A 17,299-nucleotide genomic window follows, 5' to 3' on the forward strand; every position below is an offset into this window, starting at 1 on the left:
CCTCAGGCCCTACCCTTCACCTACTGAATCAGAAACTCTGGGGTCAGGGCCCAGTCACCTGTGGTTTAAAACACTTTCCAGGTGACTCTGATGTACACTCAAGTTGGAGAACCACTGCGCTAGTCGATGCCCCAGCTCTTAACCAATCACTAGAGCTGAACTTTTCAAACTTCAGTGCGCTCACAAATCACATGCAGAGTTTGATTCATGGGCTGGTCCGTGGACCATACTTTGAGTACCAAGGCTCCATGCTATACTGCACTTTCATGTGCCTTAGGTGAGCAGAGCTATTGGTTAGATGCAGTTTTAGCTCCTTTAAAGTCCCGATTTCTGAGAGCTGACAGGCTATAGAATTCTAAATTGCCCTGACTCTGCTTATCTTTTTCAAATGCTTGCCTGAACATAATGGTGATGAAGAGAGAAATCAAGTGTCAGGCTCCATCCCCTCCTCCTGAATACCTTTCCAGAAATGCTGAGTCTTGACAGATTTAACTTGGAAGCTCTCTTTCTTGAGTGAAAGGAGAGCCAAGGGACAATTTCACAGTATTCTTTGCCTGAATGAGATGTAGTAAATGACCAAGGGCAGCAGCATATGATCACCTTTAATAACTTAAAACAATTTTCTGAAATATTGGACGAGATCGCTTTGTTCTGAATGACTTACCTGGGTGATCGTATTACCCAACTACGAATTAATGTCAATGTGTTTCTCCAAATGTGGTGTGTGGGTGGGTGGGTGGGGTGGCCTAAAAATTTGTATTTGTAAAATACCATATGTGCTGAATGACTAAACTACTATTAAAGAGCACACATTGCTGGTTTCTTTGACATATAGGACTCTTTGCCAGGAAGCTATCTGTTCACTATATAAGATGTTTGGAGTGTGTTCCTTATATTTATGGCAAATGAGGATAAGGAGAAAACAGATTGTATCTGACCGTTGACTGGGGTAGGGGTAGGGGGCTTTGTTGAATGGAGAGGGTGCCCAGGCACCTCCATGGCCCTTTTAATCTTCCTGAACTTCATGGAGAAGGCAACGAGTTAACATGTACACCTAGAGGAGGTATTATGTCTGCAGCACATGCTTATTTGGGGCCTGACGGTCCAGAAGTGTGATATGCTGCTCTTTAAATCCCCAGCCCTCCTGGCCAAAGTGTTTCTAAAATTTTCATTTTGTAGGTTTCAGCACTGTAAGGCCTCTGTGGAATATGTGGGGCAACCAGTACCCCAAAAGATAACTCCTGATGCACCCCCACCAGGATGCATCCCACTGATTATCGGGTATTCAGATTGTCCTTGTTGAGCTTCAGTGGCTACATGGAGCTTCTTCGGGGAGTGCTGATGGGAATGGTGATTAGGAAGCATGGTGCTGTATGGAGCTCAAGGAAGAGGGAAACTACAGGAAACTCAGGTTGGCCACCGCTGTAGCTCACAGCAGTGCAGACAAACTGAAGCATCTGTGTAATTCTCTGTATGACGCCAGGAGCTCTCAGGGGAGGCTCAGAACTGTTGTAGAATGTCCAGCCTTCCTGGCAAATGGAACTCAGGTAAAAGGGAGGCAGAGTATCTCCATCTGGGGGTAAAATGAAGGAAGACATTGCCTGGTGTACATTGGTGTACATTGGTGTACATTGAGGTGTACATTGAGGTGTACATTGAGGCAGAGGGTAGACTGAACAGTAGTAATGTGATCCTAGATATAACCTCCTACCCACTGGGGAGCTGGTAGGTAAGCTGCCCCTCCACCGGTGGACTCAGGTACCTGGATCATAGAGAAAGAACAATGTCAGATCTTGGAACACCCAGTGTCTCTATTTAAACTAAGACATCTTTCCACCAGATTTTTAGTCCAAATCCTCAAACTACTCATTTCTCTCATGCCCCACTCCCTGCCCACCCTTCTATTTCACAACCTATTTTCTCTCTTCAAACCTCCAACACTGCCTCTTCCATTCTCAACTCTTAGCTGATGACCTATTCTCAATTTTTCACGGAGAACATTGCATAGGAGTCAACCCAAATTAACAAGTCCAAAATTGAACTCCCTCATCTTCCCCTGTAAACCTTCTCCACCTTCAGTATTTCCCATCCCAAGGTAATGGTAACTCTGCCCTCCCACTTTTTTGTGCCATAGACTCTGCTCTTTCATGCACCCTTCATTTTCAACCTGTCAGGCAGTCTCATCTTTTGTAAAAAGATGAGCTCTTTTTACAAAATATATCCAGAATCTGACCACTTCTCACAACCTCCACTGCCACCATCCTGTTCCAGGCCACCATCAGTTTTTCCCCTAGGTTATTGGAATTGTTTCCTGACTTCTTTCCCTGCTTCACCCTCCACCCTCCCCACCAAACCTCCCCACTGATAATCAATCCAGCAGCCAGAATAATGCTATTAAAACATATGATCAGATCATATAATGCCTCTGCTCAAAACCAACAGCTTTCATTTCATTCAGGGTAAATTAAGAGCCCTTACAGTTGCTTACAGTGTGGCCACTAGTTACCTGTCTTACCTTATCTCCTAGTACTCTCCTCACTCTCCTCCTCTCTCATTCCCCTTTGGTTACAGTGACATCCTCGCTGCTCCTAAAGTAAGGGCTTTGGCACCATCTGTTTTTGCAGCCTGGAACATTCTTTCCCCACATTCTTTCCTGCATGGCTACCTCCCTCATCTCTTTCGTGTCTTTGATTAAATGTCACCTTTCAATGTGGCTTACCCCTAAACATCTTACTTCAAACACACACACACACAATTTCTATTTACCCTCTTATTTTATTCTTTCTCGAATGTATTTTGTTCTTTCAACACATTATGTGATTTATTTCCTTATTATGATTGTTTGCTTGTCTCTGCCCACTAGAAGGCAAGCTCTTCAAACCCTCTGTTTTGGTTGTTGTTGTTTTTAGTATGTGTGTCCAATTGTTCACTAATTTATCCCAGTAGTGACTGGCTAGTAGTAGGTGCTCAATGAATGTTTGTTGAATGAATAAATATACGTTACCAACATCCTCCATCTTTACTTGAATTTTTTTGGATCCAGTGAAGAATGAGAGGGAGATGTTAATGTCCCCCACAAAATTGTGTGTTTCCTCAATTTCCCCCATATGGTTGTACCATCATTGACAAAAATCCCAAGACAAAGAAAAATATCTCTAACACACATAACAGGCAAAGGGTAAAAACCCTAAGGAACAAAAGCAGGCAATAAATAGCACACCAAACAGCAAAACAAACAAAACACTGGAAGACACCCATAAATAAATGAACATTGTTCAAAAACAATTTGGTGGTGGTGGTGGTGGTGGTGGTGAAGTTTAAGGAAACAAACTACTTTTGCCTAACTGTGCTCACTCTGAGGGTGTTGTAAAAAATAGCTCCGTGAATGTACCTGTTGTGTCTGGTGTTAGGACAATGTTGAAGACGAAGTTCACTCGATATACAGTAACCTCCCTAGGATGACTCATGGGAGAAACTCATCTCAGGGAAAAGCATTGTTGCTCCTCCCGCACAGATAGTTCAGGTTTGAGCTCAGGGTTACTGTGACTCCTGCTGACGATCACCTTTCCCTCTTTCCATCTGGGCAGCTAGAAAACTTAGATCCACATCTGTGGCCAAGTGGCAGTAAATGTATAGAGCCTTATGGCATGCAGTTTGCGTTCAAATCAGTCATCTGATTAGACCTCCCTCCTCATTTTAATTTGGCCTTGATTTCCTCATCCAATGTATTTGTTTTTAACTTTGATTTTCTTTTGTGTTGATGTATTTTATAAGCTGTGTAATTCCTCAGCTCAAAGCCCTCCAACGGCTTCTGATCTCACCCAGAGTAAAAGCCCAGTCCTTAGCCTGTAAAGGACTATCTATCGGATTTAATTCCTGTTTAACGCTCTGCCTTCCTCTCCCACAGTCTCCTCGCTCTCGCTGCACTTCACTCTCTCTGCCCCTAGTCAAACAGCAATCAGATTATACTTTTAATACAGGCTTCTGCTTCTGGTGGTGATCGAGCCACATGTTACATGACCACGGCCACAGATTTTTTTTTCCTTAACCCAGCTTTTGATGGCAAGAGATGATGTCTCTCTAAGTCAGCTTACCCCTTGTACATGCCAACATTTGAATAAAGCATATCTGTCAGTCATATCCACAAATACTCTGTATATTGTTACACTTTCTACCAACAGCATGGCAGATGTATCTGTCTGGTCAATGCTAAATTCTTGTTCTACAGCCCACCCTCTGAGAAGAAATACAATCACCAGCCACCACTGAGACTATTAGACTTGTGATGACAACTACTTCTATCCTAGCACATCCATATTGCCCGCCAGAAAAAGAAGCTGTGAGCCGACTTACTGGGGCCTTTCTAGATAACAACAATCATCACCCTTGTATCCATGCATCTATGATTTTCTCTGTCCAGGTGAATCCATGGCACTTCCAAGGTTCCCTCCTCCAGCCTATTCAGTATGACTGTCCCCTCCCTACTTGGATTAGCTCCCACAGCCTGCACTGCTAACCCAGGATGGGGAAGTGGAGTATGAAATACAGGAGAGGCTATACCTTCAGTGGCACTGTGGCATCTCCGAGCCTTCTCCACCTAAGAGGATGCTGCCTAGAGGACCGATCCCCAGAACCACCTGGAAAATGCCCTGGTCAGGTCGAAACATTCTAACAAGTGAATCCTTGGAAATCCGGGCCCCTGGTATCTGTGGCATGGGATTTCATCAATTTGGAGGTGCACAGGGAAGCCAATGGGGGCACAAATAGTTTGAGGGTCGTGAATTATTACCTGACGGTTCAGGGTCAAGGCCCAAAAGGTTTCTCTCTCTAACTTCTTTTTTACCTCAGGGAATGGCCTCAGGCAATGCTGCCTGAGCCAGTTCACTCAGTCTTCTCTGACCTGCACTGCCAGCCCTTCATTCCAGATCTTGTTTTTGCATTTAACCCACCATATGGACTTGACATCCTCGCCGAAGAAAACATTGAAAGTAGGGGAAGGTTACCAGAATGAATAAAAAATCACCCATAATTCCACGGCCAATGTATAATCACGCTTAGTACTTAATTTGCTTCCCAGTATTCTCTTTTCTAGGGAGGTAAGATAATGTAGCAGGTATCCTACTACCATGAGATTAAATTGTGTCCCTTGCTGCATTCCAGGCATTGCTGAGCGTGTGTGGTGACTGGTAGAAATGGCCTCCTTGCCCCCCTCCCACACACCCCACCCTTCATGGAAAAAGATGCTTAGCCTCAAAGTGAGTCAGGCAATAAAAAATTTGGGTCACAGTGAGATACCGTTTCTTTCCGTTCAGAGGACTATTTGATTTAGGGACTGTAAAGGATACTAGGCAATGACATCCTAAGGAAGAAAGAGCCAGGAAGCCCAGCTTGGCCCACTAAGAGCAAGTGGTGATTCTGAAGAGAGGACTCTATCCCTTACTCAGGTTTGCCTCCTGGCCCAGACCCCGCAGGACCAAATAGGAATCCAATGAGGGGCTGAGAGTGCACACTGAAAGAGGTGTTTCCATAGGAGTGGTGAAGCAGTGCAAGTCGCTCATCACATCCCAAACGGTTCCCTCTCATGGCAGTGATTAGGGCAGCTGGTGGGCCTGTGGTCAGAACAAAGGGTGCCCCGTGTCACCAAGCACCACAGGAGCCACTCTCAGAGAAATCTTCTGGTGATACTTGTGTCCAGAACCCTGAAATCTCCTGTAGATGTGGCTGAGTCAGAACAGGGTCAGCACCAGGTCAGCAGGACAGGATCATCACCAGTCTCATCCCTGCCTCTTCTCTGGCTGCTCCAGAACTCCTAGTGAGTTCTGCATCAACATACTCAGCAGCCCCAACCAGGGTGTGACGAAAGAGTAAATAAAGACAAAGGAAGGAAACAATGGAAAGAGAGAACAGTGACTATACAGAGAGACCAGCCATGGGCTCAGTTCATTTTTCTTCTTGACACCCATGGCTGCTGCCTCTAAAGCCCAAAGTCTTGGCTATAACACCCTGGTATTGTGCTTGCTTAATGGAGCTTTCAGAGCTTCCCTGGAGGAAAAGTTGTGACACACTGCAGCAAGACAGGCATGACTTGGGGTCTATACCCAGCCACAGCCCTAGCTCACCACAGCACCAGGAAGTTGCAGCTGGACCCACAAGTATCAGGGCTAACTTATGCCTACTTCTCCCCTTCACTCACCCCAGGCCTCCTTCTCCCTCAGCAGATGTGGAACAAAGGAACCGCTGCAGAAAATAATCTCAGAGCCTCAGTCTGAGCTATGTCTGCAAAGTCCATGGCTATCTGAATAATCTAGAATTTACTGAGCGTTCACTAGCTTCCAGGTCCTGTGCTAAGAGCTCGTATGTTCACTGATTACATAATTCCTAATGATAGAAACAACTAAGTGAGGCAAGTGTGACTATAGCCTCCACTTTTGAAGTAAGGAAACCAAGGCTCAGTGAGCTTCAGAAACCTGCCTAAGGTCACCCAGATAGTAAAACTCAGGTGCCTCTGAAATAAAAGATGACATAGTTTAACCATAAACCATCACGGCCCCGAGGCTGAGCAGAAGAGTAGGGTTGATAATTTCCAAGGAGGAGGTGATTTAAAATCTGGCCCGATTTCAGATCACTTGAACTGCCCCTGGTGTGTCTGGGGAGGCATTCTCTCTTGAACATGTACTCACAGGCAGGCACGCATGCACCACCCCCACCCCCACCCCCACACAGCCCAACTGGTATGGGACAGATTAAGTCCCATATGATCCAGACTCAGCAGTTAACAGAATGATTATTTCCCTACCCTTACCCGTGAACAGTATTAAATCAAAATTCCCAGGATTTTCCTGGGAACTCAATGCATCAGAAGCTTCCAACCTTCGCCCAAGGTGTGTTCACTTCAGGAGTTGTGCAGATCCCACCATGCCCCAGGGACAGCTTAGAACCGTTCTCTGTCTTCCCGTAATACCCTGGATATATTGTCATCGATCCATTCATCCAACAAGTAATCATGGAACTCCTCTAATAGACGTCAGCCACAGAGATTCTTTGGAACCCCTGTCATTCCAGTTACTACTGTCTTTTGTTAAAAATGATTAGTTTTAACGTAACAATATCTCCCACTAGGATGAGTGCCTTGTAAGAAGGTTACCGTGCATTATTCATTATCATATACCTAGGGCTTAACCACATATGGGCACACCTCTGAGCAGGCTACCAAAAATATTGGAGACTGAATGAAAAATTTCATGAGGTATATACTGCATCTAAGAAATGAGAAACACAAAGAGGAGATAAAATATACATTTAGTGGAATGTAAATCCCACTAAGGGTAAAGAGATGGTGCTGCGTTGAAGGTGGGATACCAAAAAGGGAAGCTCTTGTAACACCTCAAAACATCCTTTGCAAAGTAAGCTAGGGTCTCTGCACTCACGTAAGGATACATCTTAGGCAGGATGGCAAAATAACATCCAGCCCTGTAATGGGAGCGCTCTCTTCTCAGTCTCAGGTCTGCTTTAGGGGGCCCAGTCTGCCTATCATACTGTATGCAACACAATAATGGCACACCAGGGACAGCACACCAGGGACAGCAGAAGTGAAAAGTGAAAGAGCATGAATATGAAAGCCCTTTCTTTTAGGAATAGATACCTTCTTCTCTGACTCACTGGACTGCATTGCTTGTTTCTCAAAATACTAGAATTTCTGAGTCCCCAAAGGCTACACAGGAGAAGGGTTGCTACTTCCATACCTCTACATGCTTCTTAACTATGCATAAGGTTGAAGGGCCAAACTTGCCTGCCAGTTCCCCTAGAGATAGCAGATTTTATCTGTGAATTCTGTTGATAGGGTCCATCCCATATTTTGCAGATTCCATTCTTTATAAGACATTGCTGCTTTCAATTTTTCACTTTTTTTTTTTTTTTTTTCCTGGACAAGGAACCTGAATCGTCTCATGGTCCCTGGCACGGTATTCAGAAATCATGCGAGGCTTCTGACTTTCAGTTGTGCTGCAGGGGGCAGCAGGGAGCAGCCCATCATTTCTTTATACAGCTGCTTAATAATGATATAAAACAATACAAAAAACATAGGTTCCATAAATTGAACAGGTCTCCTAAGTTAGGTTAGGTTCCACACTACATCATTAATCTCAGAATAACTCTACAACTTAGGTAGTTTTCTTCCCATTTAATACTAAAAAAAGAAAGAAAGGAAAGAATAAGACCCTGGGCAAAAACACTAAATAGAGGTATTAAAATTCAAGGTCTAAGTTTATCAGTAGCAGGTGTTATGGATACTGAATGGTGTTTCTTGAGTTTTCCTTCCTGAAAAGCAAATCTGTCTATCGGGTACGAAAGAGCAGTAGCTGGAGTCCGTGGCCAGCCTGGCAGCTGGCCAGGACTTATGTCAGCACCCCTGGGAACACTAAAGCTACTTTTGATGGTAAAGGGGTAAGAAGGAGGTGAGATTGTGGACATGACACAAAGCTTAGAGGGCCTTATGGAGACTAGGGAATGGCTGTACCTTTCCATAAGGGAGAGGTATTGGTGGTGTCAGTGTCATGATATGAACCCCTGCTGGCCAATGCACCCCAAGACAGAGCAAGATTCAGGGATCTGTGAGCCCCCCGCCCCCATCATGTCAAAAGGGACACAGTGCATTGTGTCACCTCCTGTAACAACTGTGTCAGGTTGGCCAGGATGGTATCCTAGGGGACCATTGTACTTTCACTTGGCCACAAAACAGTCCTAGAATATGATCACCACTCTCATAGGCAACAACTTCAGCAAGATGGCACCAGCCATCTCTTTTACCTGTCCCCTGTTACGTTTGGTAAATCAGGTTTTCTGCTTTCTCAGAATACTCTCTCACATGATTTCTGACCACAGTCCCAGTTTTTTTCCTCCAAGAGTTTGGTCACAAGTTTCAAGGCCAACCGAGTTTGGTTTCCTGTCTGTAGTCCAATAGACAAAGAACCCATAAGAACCATGCCCCTGAAGATGATCTGACTATGTTGCTAGTCAATTCATGTTTAATATCTCGCTGAGCTCATTGTCCTAGGACACCCTACTTCCTATCGATTGTGGCTTCTAGACTGTCTGCATGAGCTGGACTCTGTTATTTTTTTTTGAGATGTACCTTGTCTGATATTACATTTATTATACATGTTGCAGGTATGCTTGACCATAATGTGTATTATATAATTATTGGTTTCAGGGTTCAGGATTTATCCATTAAATCAAGTTTGTTCACATGTTGCTCAAAACTTCTAAATTCTTATTAAGCTGTTGGCTGTTTGAGCTGTCAGTTGCTGAGAGACATGTTAAAATGTACCACTCTTTTAACGGATGTGTCTATTTCTGCTTGTAATTCTTTCAATTTTTGCTTTATGTATTTTGAAGCTATGTCACTCCAAGGTTTCTGGGACAAGCTCGAATCTGGGAAGGCATCCTAAGGTCACTGTTGCACTCCCTCCTAACCATAGAACACACCCTGTGGATGTGATCACTTGAGAGGTCATCTCTAGTATCCTGTTTTCACATGAAACAGCCTCATAAGATGACAGGGGTCAACTCCTGTAGGTATCATGAACCACACCTGTCACAGCAAACGCCTTTATTATCCAGATTTTATATATTCATAGTAGACGAACTTACATGGTTTCTGACCATAGCCCTATTTTCGCTCCCAGGTTTTAATGGCCAGTTTCAAGGTCCTTCAAGTTTGCTTTCCCCGTATAGTCTGACAGCCACCAAGACCATGTGATCCATATTTTTAGGGAGTGTCTACATGGCTTCACCACCTGCAAATAGCAGCACTCACCCAACTGCCTTGCCACTGACAAACTTATATTCAATAACGTGAGATGCCTTCCTCTACCCCATGACACCCTAGCTCCAGCAATTATAGCTTTCGTCTTCTCCACACCCCTGTTATCCCTGGCATTACAGACACCTCAGCACCTTAGTCAGGATTGGTGATGCCTTTGGCTCCACACATGGCATGTCTACATCACCTGCCTTAGAAGGAAGCTGAAGGTCAACTCAGTGGTGCCCTTCCAGAAAAGAGAGGGAATCATCCCAGTGGACTTCCATCTCCAGTTTTCTTACCCCACACCAAAAGGTCTTTCTTTCTTTGATATAGTTCTTGAAGTCCACCACCTCTCCCCTTTTATGTACCACCTTTTGTTCCTGGCACATTCCTCTTTCTCTTATTTTAACATCCAGCTACTTTGAGTCCATCTGAAACAATAGGTATGGGCACAAAGGCCAGTGCTTTTTCTTATACCTCTGCCTGGGCTGGTTCCTTTGCCTGGCAGTGGGAAAGGCTCTGGGTGACAGTTTTATCTCCTGCTCTTTGGGGGTACAGAAGCAGTTGGCTTTTCCAGTCTTGTGAAGACCCAATTCTTGGTCTCTGCAAGTATCTAAGGCTGTGAGTACTTGACTGGTGAGAAGTTCCCTTATTTAAAAAAAAAAAAAGTCCTAACAAACAAACCATGCACATACTATACATCTTAATAGATTTCTTTTTAATTTAGAGGCAATGAATCTGCCCAAAACATTAAAGAAAATTACCTAAGTGCTTCCTCAGGTAAAAGGTTACTTGTGTTTTTTGGTATTCTATCCATATGCACTTGTTATGCATTGATTTGGCCATCATTTGGGGCTACCCCTCCGTTTTCCTGTTGTCTATTGACCTCCTGGTCAGGCCTCCACATTCACTAACGTTTAGCATCCATCTGGATGACCCATCTTACATTCAGACCGCTGGGTTACATACAGAGTGCTATCCCTGAAGAATCATGTCCTCTAGTTTGACCTGGTCCCTGAAAACTTCCATCCATCTCCTTGTCAGACTGCTTCACTGCTTCTCCCTCTCCTCCGAGCTGCTATGCAGGACTTCTCAAGTCATTCTTCTCAAGACAAGACTTCAACACATTCCCTCTTGCTCTCAGCTGCACTCTCATGCTTCATAGAGAAAACAGAAAGCATCTGATGGGAACACCTCAATTTCCTGCTTATGCTGCCTCTCTTCATTCCATTTCTCTGGAGATACACCTAGCTCACCCTGCAGGACGGTCTTTTGTATAAGGCCAAGTCCCCAGTACACTTAAGCCTCTCTAAACCTAACATCATAATTTTAAAAGTCCCTGAGGTTCCTCAAAAAATTAAGGATATAATTACCACATAATCCAGCAATCCCACTTCTGGGTATAACTCCAAAAGTATTGAAAGCATGGTCTTGAAGTGATATTTGCACAGCCATATCCATAGCGACATTATTCACAAGAGCCATAAGGTGGAGGCAACCCACGTGTTCGTTGACGGATGAATGGATAAATCAAATGTGTTGTATACATACAATGGAATATTATTCAGCCTTAAAAAGGAGGGAAATACTGTCACATGGCAACACCATGGATGAGCCTTGAGGACATTATACTAAGTGAAATAAGCCAGTCACAAAAAGACAAATAGTATATGATTCCACTTATATGAGGTACCCAAAGTAGTCAAAGCCATAAAAACAGAAAGTAGTACGGTGGTGGCCAGGGGCTAGGGGATGGGGAAAATGGGGAGTTGTTGTTTAATGGGTGTAGAGTCTCAGTTTTGCAAGACGAAAAAGTGCTGGAGATCCGTTGCCCAGCAACGTGGATATACTTAACACTATTGAACTGTACGCTTAAAAATGGTTAAGATGGTACATTTTCATGTTCTGTGTTTTTTAACCAGAATTTTAGGAAGTCCCTGGACCTCATGTCTCTTTCTAGCTGCAACTCTTTGGAAGAATGCCGTATGGTCATTGTCATCTCTTCTTTAACTCCCACTCCCTTCTCAACCCACTGCCCTCTGACTTCTGCCTTCACCACTCCACTGAAACTGCTCTTGCTAAGGTTTTCAAGGACCTCTCCAAGTTTCTGGGCTGAGGGTACTCAACCCAGGGTATTGGACATGGTTCACCACTTCTTTCTGGAAGTTCTCTTATCGCTGGCTTCTGTGAGACTCTCCCTTGGTCCTTTGCTGATGTCTCAATGATAACTCCTTTTTTTTTAAGTCTTCTTTTCTTTCTTGCTATCCTCTCTTCTTCCTAAATAGTTCTGTCCTTGGCCTGCTGCTCTTTGTGTCTTTATAGTTCTTCATGGTTTCACTGGGACAGCTCAATTAAACCTGGAGTATCCACTATCAGATTTATATCTCTGATTGGATCTCCCTCTGACTAGTCAACTCCATCTGAATGTCCCATAGGCTCTTCAAACTCAACTCCTGAATTAAACTCATCATCCCTCCTCCTGTGTTCTCTAGCTCAATGGCATTTATCCCCCAAACCTATTCTGAAACCTGGGAGTCATATTGGAATCCTAATTCTTCTTTATCCTCCATATCCAATTAGTCAAAAAGCCCTATTGATTCTATTTCCCTTATTAATTCTCAATGTCCATCTCAACTGTCAGTGCCTCAGCTGAGGTTTTTAATCACTCAGTGCCTCCAAGTTAGTCTCTCTGCCTCCAATTTTGCCTTCCTCAAATTTTTCTTCCAGAGGGTGCTTCAGTGACCTTCCTAAAACTTGAGTTTGATCATGAGGCTGGCCTACTTAAAGGCCTTCAGTAGCTTCCCATTGCTTTTAGGGTAAAGTCCCAACTCTCTAATATTCAGCATACAAAGCCCATCTGCTCCCCCAAAATCATGATTGATGACAGGCCCATGATCCAAGGTGACTAATTCTTGGGGAAGTTAGACGCCAGCGGAAGAAGACGAAATCTTCACGGTAAACATATCACCCTAACAGAATAATTCTTCCTTGACCTTTATGCTAGCAGTTAGTGCATGCCTCTCCCCAACTCTCAAACTTTTACAGATGGTAATATCCCAAAACAGCTTAGGCAGTGGTCCAAAAAGTGACATCGTTTTGCATTGTCCTTCATTTTTTGAGTTACCTAGTTTCTATGGAACTTAAATCATATCTGCAAGTGGGGAAGGAAGGAGAGTCAGTGCCATGAGCAGGAGAACAAGTAAGAAAGTTTGAAGCAGGGTAAATGAATATGGTGGTGTAGAACAATTTTTATATATTCTCCCAGTCTTATCCATGCTTGACTGTTCCTCCAAATTTTGAATTATACCACCAATTACCTCAGACAGAGTCTCAGAAGTCACAGAATGGTACGATTTGCAGGTTTGGACAATGAAATAAGGAAACAGGAATCTACTTGTACAAAATTACGAAGTAAATGGATAGTAACATCACAGACATCTCCTGACTCTCAAAATTTTTTTAATGTCCCCGTGCCATGAGGTTTTTTTGTTTGTTTGTTTGTTTTTGGTTTCAAGATTCTTTATTTTGTAAACTATACATAAACAGTAAAAGAGAAAATGCATTTTATCTTAAATATTACATAAAGTTAACATTAAAGATTTTTTTCTTAGTGTATATAAATCAAATGGAAAGAATCCAACAACTTTATTTCAGTGGATTGTATACTGGGAAACCGGCTGAACCACTGTTTAAGTGGTGACACCAGTGTGTAACACCCAACAGGTTTTTCCACTTTTATTATGGGCTCAAAACCATAGGTCTGATGATATCCTTAAAAGGGATGGTGTACCAGAAGGGCTACATGATTAATTAACATGCTAACTTAAATACAACAATTAAAGTAATTTTTGTTGCAGTTAAATCTTAAATGGTACTCCACACAATAATCATAAACATGGTAACTATGTAACAGTAGAAAAAAGAAAGAAAGTATTCTATTTTCTTCATTCCAGCAGCAGTACTGGGACTGGTATTAATTTGTGATTAGGTGTGCCTATCTATGGCCTAATGTCCTATGTGGGGATGCATGCTGAAACCTTTCTATTTCTATTTTGCAAGGCACAATACAGTTTGTTCTCTAAGTTTTGACACTAGTAACAAAAATGGCATAATTCTTAGATTAAATGCAAATATTTATCTAACATAGGAAATAAAACAAAAATGAAGATTTTTAAGTTTGATATTGAGGCAAATGACAAACTTTTTGTAAAAATACGGTTTAAAAGAATCTTTCCCTTTGTCTTTCTACTTTAAGTTCTGCACCCTAAGTTGCTGGTCAGAAAGATAAAGAAACGTAGAAAGATAAAGAAATCATGCTGGTTAAGATTATAAAACAAATCAACATGAGACTGCTGTCCAAATTAAAATAAAAATTAGAAAGGACAACTATGTTTTTAACTTTCAAAATCCATGGTTTTCCCCTACTGCCCATTTTGTAAGATATCTGGTCACATCCAGAATAACTTCATAACTAAAAACATCACTAAAACTTCATAACTAAAAACATACAAACATGGTGGAGGTCTCCAAGATAGTGACTTTGTTTTTCTCACTTTGTGCTCTTCCCTCACTCACCTCTAAATCACTCCAGCTCTGGGAAGAGTCTACTTGGAAACTGCAATTAAGGTCATGCATATTTTAATAAAATCCTTAGAATCCAGGTCACTAGTATGTTATTGTAGATTTAACTTAGAATTTTTCCCAGAAAAATATCATATATGACCTCAAGCACTGGTTGTTTTGTTTGTGGCAGACTCACATAGATCAGTAGCTCTTCATAACTTTCTCTTGTCTGGCTAGACTCCATATGTGTTCTCTTTTTCATATAAAAACTCAAAGTAAATGATACTTCTCTAAACATAAAGTTCTATGACTTTAGTTGCAATATTTGAAATAATTATACAAAATATTAAGTGAGTTTTAGAATCATTTTGTTTTGGGGCAAGAAGGTACTCCTCAGTAGGGGATCACTTGGTAAATAAAAGAAACGTAGAATTTGTTGCTCTCAGCTCTCATCCATCAGATGTATCCATCCTGGTCACCACCATCATCATCATCCCCTTCATCCTCATCATCATCTTCAATTTCATCTTCATCGTTCATAATGTCATCTTCATCATCATCAGCAGCCCATTCACGGAAATCTCCACTTGCAAAATCTCCAGAGATCTCAAAATCAATAGCACAGTCTGCAGCACCGCACTTCCTGGACCCCACGACTTCCCTTCCGTATCGGTCCACAAACCAGCACTGCCCAGTGCTGCCGTGGCACTGCGTTGGCTTGTAGTAACCATCTGCGTCACACTGGGGGATTTACTGTCCGGGGAGCTTCTTCACCCCGAGTCGCTTCTGAATACTGCCGAGCTCCGTCTGGCAAGGTGGGTCTTGTTGCCTCTGGAAGCAGTAGCACCACTCGTTGTTGAAGATGGAGCTGTCCTTGTATGTGTCACAGGAGCTGAAGAAGGCCTCCGCGCACCGCTCGTTCTTGTCCAGGTAAATGCTCCCAAGCTCCGACTGGTCCAGGAGCAGGTGGTAGTTTGTATCAAGTGTTAAACATCAAGCCGAGTGAATCCTTGCAAATTGGCAAAATACTGGTATCAAATCTGCTTCTCTCCGGCCGCAGCGATGCTTTCGTCTTCTTGTTCTGGCCCCCACTCTCATGCAGGGCCTTGAACCAGTCCAGCAGTCTGCTGGCCATCTGCCTGAGCTCCAGGTCACTGCAGGCTCTCTTCATATTCCTGCTTGAGCCCATGGTCGTATCTGAAGGACACAGGCAACGTCCTTCGCACTTGACTGAGATCTGTTTTCCTAAGATGCATGCCTGGTATTCTAGTTTGCACTGAGAAGAGTAGGTATGTCCATCTGAACCACAGACGGGGCTGGTAGAGACCCCCGAGCACTGCTGGCAGGTGGATGTCGGGGGACCCCTCCACTGCTTATGCCCAACTCCTGCATCTTTCATACTGTACGTGAGCCTCCGCTGACCAACGCAGACTGCGGTCTGAGAACCTTGAATAATGCACACTTCGTGGCGACTACATTTCAGCCTTAAGCATGGGTCTTTAGTTGGGTCTAGAGCCCCATCGAAGGCCTTCCCTGGACTCCAAGTGCGGAAATAATCATCGTCTAGGAATCGGTTCACTGTCCGTCCTCCTGGTCGTACTGGGACACCGTGCTGAGCCATTGTTTGTTGTCCAGAAAATTGTCGCCGGCAGGCCGGCCTGCGGCCGCTGCCAGAGCCTGCGCGCACCAGGCAGCTGCGCACGCACACAGCACGACAGGCGCCCGGAGCATCCGCGGCCGCCCCTCGGCTCTGCGCGCCCCTCCGTCCTTCCCTCCCCCATCCATGCTCCCCTTCCCCGGCCATCAGTTTTTAACTGATCTGCTCTAGTAATTCAACCTCTTCACACTCTGTTCCTCATCTACTATAATGGAATAATAACAGTATTTACCCTGCCAAGCTGTTGAAATGAGCTAATTTCTAGAAAACGGTTAGCTACTTCCCTGACCCACTGTAAATGAATGTTAGCCATTATTATTATATTGGATCATCTTCTCCATCTTCCAGGAGGTAATGGCCCACTCACTGCCAGTTGCACAACTGTTATCTCCTTTTATCCAGCCTGTCATCTTGCATAAATGTTTTGAGCTTCCAAGTTCTAATTTCTGTTTGGATGTAGAAAGGAAGATATTATAGGTGAGATGGAATAGAATAAGAAAAAGCACTTTGGACTAGTACTTCAGAAACCAGTATTCAGACTAAAAAATAATACAAATAAATGTATATATGCGAAACAGAAACAGACTCACAGATATAGAAAAAAAACTTGTGGTTACCAAAGGGGAGACAGAAGTGGCAGAGGGCAAATTAGGGGTATGGGATTAAGAGATACAAACTACTATACATAAAATAGATAAATATCCCTGACTTCAGACTATACTACAAAGCTACAGTAATCAAGACAGTATGGTACTGGCACAAAAACAGAAAGATAGATCAATGGAACAGGATAGAAAGCCCAGAGATAAACCGACTCACATATGGTCACCTTACCTTTGATAAAGGAGGCAGGAATGTACAGTGGAGAAAGGACAGCCTCTTCAATAAGTGGTGCTGGGAAAACTGGACAGGTACATGTAAAAGTATGAGATTAGATCACTCCCTAACACCATACACAAAAATAAGCTCAAAATGGATTAAAGACCTAAATGTAAGGCCAGAAACTATCCAACTCTTAGAGGAAAACAGGCAGAACACTCTATGACATAAATCACAGCAAGATCCTTTTTAACCCACCTCCTAGAGAAATGGAAATAAAAACAAAAATAAGCAAATGGGACCTAATGAAACTTCAAAGCTTTTGCAAAGCAAAGGAAACCATAAACAAAACCAAAAGACAACCCTGAGAATGGGAGAAAATATTTGCAAATGAAGCAACTGACAAAGGATTAATCTCCAAAATTTATAAACAGCTCATGCAACTCAATAACAAAAAC

General features: G+C 43.2%; 1 pseudogene; it reads right to left on the reverse strand.

Annotated features, from left to right (window-relative positions):
• Positions 1–14,578: 14,578 nt before the first annotated feature.
• On the reverse strand, positions 14,579–16,096 carry LOC111178183 (testican-3 pseudogene; annotated as a pseudogene).
• Between the last annotated feature and the right edge of the window lie 1,203 nt (positions 16,097–17,299).

Source organism: Delphinapterus leucas, chromosome X (genome assembly GCF_059928025.1).
Source record: "Delphinapterus leucas isolate spDelLeu-1000000601 "Yukka" chromosome X, BTC_Dleu_Yukka2, whole genome shotgun sequence".
NCBI classification, from domain to species: domain Eukaryota; kingdom Metazoa; phylum Chordata; class Mammalia; order Artiodactyla; family Monodontidae; genus Delphinapterus; species Delphinapterus leucas.